A 4,676-nucleotide genomic window follows, 5' to 3' on the forward strand; every position below is an offset into this window, starting at 1 on the left:
TCCCTAAGGTAACTAACTTATGCTATTCCCCCCTATTTGTTTCAGTAATAGGGACTACCACCTCTTCATGAAATATTGTTAAAGCTCAGTACATTTTTTACCATCATGACCTAAATTACTGTTCTCCATAATGATCACTTAAATTTATGCGGAGAAGTACAGTTGGACTTTGGTGCTGCCGAGTTCTCTCTACCTCGTTAACTTTTCAGTTCAGCTACCGACTGTGTCTTCGGTGGAGGTCTTATATTGAAAAGCAAACACAGTGACCATCATCTTGATAGACCGTGAACATCCTATGACATCTCAACTCTCTCCCTGAGTGTTTAAACACTATTTATAATATGGACCATGGTTTTTTTGTGAATAGACTCCTTGATTTACAGTCTGCTAAATATTAGGAGGGGAGGTTATAAAGATCAGGAGTACCTGCAAGGGTAGCCTGCTGAAACATAGAATATTTTCCCTTTGACTGGGCATCTTTTCTTTTTTTTTTCCTTATAAATATTTCCAGAGACGGTGGATGATTTATTTTAAAGTGACCCTAATTCAAGGTTATGCCAATGAGACAACTGTCTTTCTCTTTGATTTAGATGTCCCAATCTTTCCTTTACGCAAAGAATATGTTGGCTTCATTTCCTTTATAAGTAATCTTGCTCCCAGAGTTACCAGCACACTGACTCACAAGTTGTTTCACTAGCAGGTAAGTGGGGGTTTACTAAATCTATCTAAAACTCAGAAAGCCTGCTTGGAGAAAGTAGTGAAAGATGCAATGTTATTTGTGGAATGAAATGCCATATTTCTGATGTTCCCTGAAATCTTTCATCTTACAATCATTCTTCTCTAAAGCAAAATTTTGGCAGGGGTTTTATGCCTCTTTTATGAAGTTTGAGTAAGATTTTCCTCTTTACCACCTGAAGAAGTTAAGCTATACAGTAGGAAAGCTTCCACTGAAATGTTTCTTATCTTTTGGATTCTGCTTTACCTGCTCCATCTCAGTTTTTTCACTGCATCAGCCGGAGGTCACACATCTCAGAGACTTTCTAACTGGTGATCAATGAGTCTCCTTCTGGATCTGGACTGGGAATTATGCAAGGAAGGCTACTCCTGCCAGGTACAGCTTTGAACCATTCACTCTGCTGCAGGGAGACCAACTTCTGTTCTCACCTACTCTAGTGTAAATATTGAGCAATTCCATTGTTCTATCTGATATTATCATAGATTTTCAGGAGTATAACTGACAGAAGACTGTGTGGTTTGGTGCACTCTAACTACCAATACTCAGATACTTAATCCTGTGTCAGTCTGCAGCACACAGCAAAGGAAGGCAAAGGGCAGCAGAGGTCTCTGCCCTTGAAGGAGATGACCACAATGAAAATTGAGGCAGAGTAAATGCCTATATTTAGCACATGTTGTTGTAGATACCTGAACTAACATTTATCCTCCGACTCTCCTTGTTACTTTTTTTAGACCAGAAGCAGAAGCCAAATGACACCACACACACGCACACGTACACACAAATCTAGTTTGGGGCATCTTCATAAACCTCCCACACCTCTCCAGATGTGGGTTTGGATGACAGCACACCTTTTTCAGTGGGACTTTGGCTACTTCTACCTATAGCAGAAGCCGTGCCAGCACTGGATTCCGTGTGCAACCGGACTAAAGATTTATGTGGCCACTACTCTAAATGCAAGCAGATTTTTATGGGCTTGCAGAATTTAGGTTCAAGTCTTCCCACATTTGTTTTCCTATTCATTATTTCTCCCTCCCAGACAGATGGGCATGAAGACGGCTCTGAAAAGATGCATCTCAAAGAGGTATTTTCTTCACCCTGCCCCCATCCTATAGGTTTCCCAGAGAAAGTAACCATCTGTTGAATTCATTTTCTAATCATTGTCTTTTCACTATTTTTACTTTTTAGCATAAAGAGATGTAAATATAATAGCTCAGTGGCAAGATAAAAAGCACAATAGTGTTTTTAAGTAGCTCTCAGGAAAGAAGATCCTGTATCCTTCATGCATTTTTTTTCAATAAGACATACCTGGGTTTACAAGGCAGTGCACTTAAACAGCAGTGAATGCAGTAGAAATCCACAGCCTCATTTTCTGTCATTTAAAAATGTAAAATATTATTCTAATGATTCCATCTACTTTAAATATTGCTTTCTTTGCAACTACTGGAGCAATCACAGCCAGAGAAAAAGATGAGTGGCTCCTAGAAGAACCCCTAGGAGGGCTGCTTTCTTTAGAGCAGAAACACAGAACTTCTTTTTCAAGAAATGGTTAATGCTTTTTTGTACAGATTTCCTTGATGCTTGTTGATAACAACATTTCTGCGATGGCACTATTACTGGCAAACTTAATGATTTACTGGAAAGAATAAGAACAGAGCAGTGGCCTCAGAAATGTCACTTGAAGGCCTCTTGATTGATTTTTACAACGATCCCAGAGAACTATGTGTCCTGTATGCAAATTCACTATTATTTTTCATTCCTTGTAGAAAGTTACAGCTATACATAGACTTAAAATTAATTTACTCTGGAAGCAAATAAGAAAGAATAGTGTAATAAAAGCAGACTATGAAGTCTGGAGCACAGTAACTAATGTTTCAAAAAGACATGAATCAGCCTACTACAATCTTAATAAAGGAACATATATTTAGTAAGCATTGATCACTGTAGCTTTTCACCAAGTCACTCAAATGGATTGAGACTGATCTACTAGATTGAAGGATGTGACCGAAGGGTGTAGAGTACATCACTTCCAAAGCAATTACCTGTATCAGGAGCAGCAGGTTTGTTTTTTTTTTTTTCCTTAGGTAGATTATGTTGTCACAAATCACAATAGACTAATAATTATATTTCTTAATGTACCAAAACCTTACAAAGCAACAGCAGCTCTATGGAGAGTGAGATTCCATGTGTTTCAAAAAAACCCAAACAACTCTCATGATCACATAGATTGTCCAGCTGCAAAGACAGAGGAAACCTTCGCTGAATTTCATTCCCTTCCCTGATAGCTGTGTATTAAATGACTTGTGAAAGTTCCCCCTCCCCAGGGCACAGCGTGCTGTCTGCACTGGTGGGAAGGCCCCTCCAAAGTGCAAGGACTGGATAAGGAAGCAAAACACCAGTCAGTAGTGCATTAGTGCATTTACAGCCCTTGACTTTCTACAAGTTCTAGTTTTTCTCTCTACAGATTGCTCATTTTCAATAATTTGTCCACACACTTGATATGAAGAGGGTTATTTCACTAATGACTTTGAGGGCATTCTGTGTTTACACCTCATGACAAGACAAGTATTTTTATATAACCTCCAACGCTTTATGCAATTTTTTTTAGTTCCAGATACTTGAGATAACAACGTAGCTTACAGCCTCAGCAATTGTATGTGAAAAATGATACTGCTTCAAGCAGTTACTCAATTAGAAAGCGTTTCCTGACTTTTCAGCTTTAATTTATTTTTCTCACTGTCATTTTAATGACCCTTGTCATTTCCTTCATAAGCATCCTAAATAATTCCTTTTCCTCTCTGCTATTGAAAAGATTTTTTTTTTAAGTATATTGAGAACTCAGTCCATCTTTTCTTAATCACTTTTATTTTTCTTGCTTTCAGTATCTTTGTTGAAATACCCGGGGCTGTGCATGTTTTGAATGAAGCTACACTAGCGTTGTATAGAGAGAAGCAGTCCCGGCCAGTAAGTTTCTACATAGCTTAGATGCTTTATTGCATTTTTTGTTGTTGGCAACAAAATCGTGGCATACTGAACTTACCTAAGCTTAAATACGAATGAGGAAATCTTTCCCAAAAGTGACATTTTTCCTTATTCATAAAGCAAACACGTAATTGTGTTATTTCAAAGTTGATCTTAAGGGGAAAGAAAAAGAAGTGTCCATAAGAAATAAACACATCTTTCAGATTTTCTTCAACTGTATTCTTTGCAAGACTCCCAGTCTGTCCAGTTTCTGATCCAGTCAGAAAATTCTTTTTACACAGTTTCCAAAATCAGGAAAAAACATAGTATATAGAATTCTATTCAATTTATACATACATATCTGACATTTAAAATTTCAGCAAGTGTGATTTGCAGCCTAATTTCAGTCTAGAAATGCTGCTTATAGGGAAGCCACAGCTATAATCATGTGAGTAAAATTTTGCTAGTAATTAGCCCAGTCGGTACATGTGTGGCTTTAGATACAACAGTATTTTTTCTGTATTTAGCTTGTACAGATATACACTTCCCTTTTTTTGTCTCTGCTGTTTTTTTCAAAAAGTACTGTCTCTATGTCGGTCACTGTGAAGTTAGTTCTAAGAAAGTACTAGACACTGAAATCATATGGGACATATTCATTATTCTGATGCAGTAAATCTCCAAGACAAATGGCAGTGAACACTCTTATACAACAAACATTTATCTAGGTCTGATGCCAGTTCATGAAATTGAAATTAAGCTACATAACGTTATATAGTGTCTTGGGCACATGTGAGGAGCCAGAATAGCTGTAATCAGTCATTAATACCTGGCTAACCCTATTTTGTTGAACACTAGAGGGAGATCAAAGCAAAAGAATAAATGATCTAATAGACTATGGGTACTAATTGGAGTTGTTCATAAAATTTCAGTGGATGAGAAGATGAAACACCAGGTATCGTAGTATCTTAATTTTTCATCATAG

This window comes from Pygoscelis adeliae, unplaced genomic scaffold (genome assembly GCF_000699105.1).
Source record: "Pygoscelis adeliae isolate BGI_AS28 unplaced genomic scaffold, ASM69910v1 Scaffold42, whole genome shotgun sequence".
Classification (NCBI taxonomy): domain Eukaryota; kingdom Metazoa; phylum Chordata; class Aves; order Sphenisciformes; family Spheniscidae; genus Pygoscelis; species Pygoscelis adeliae.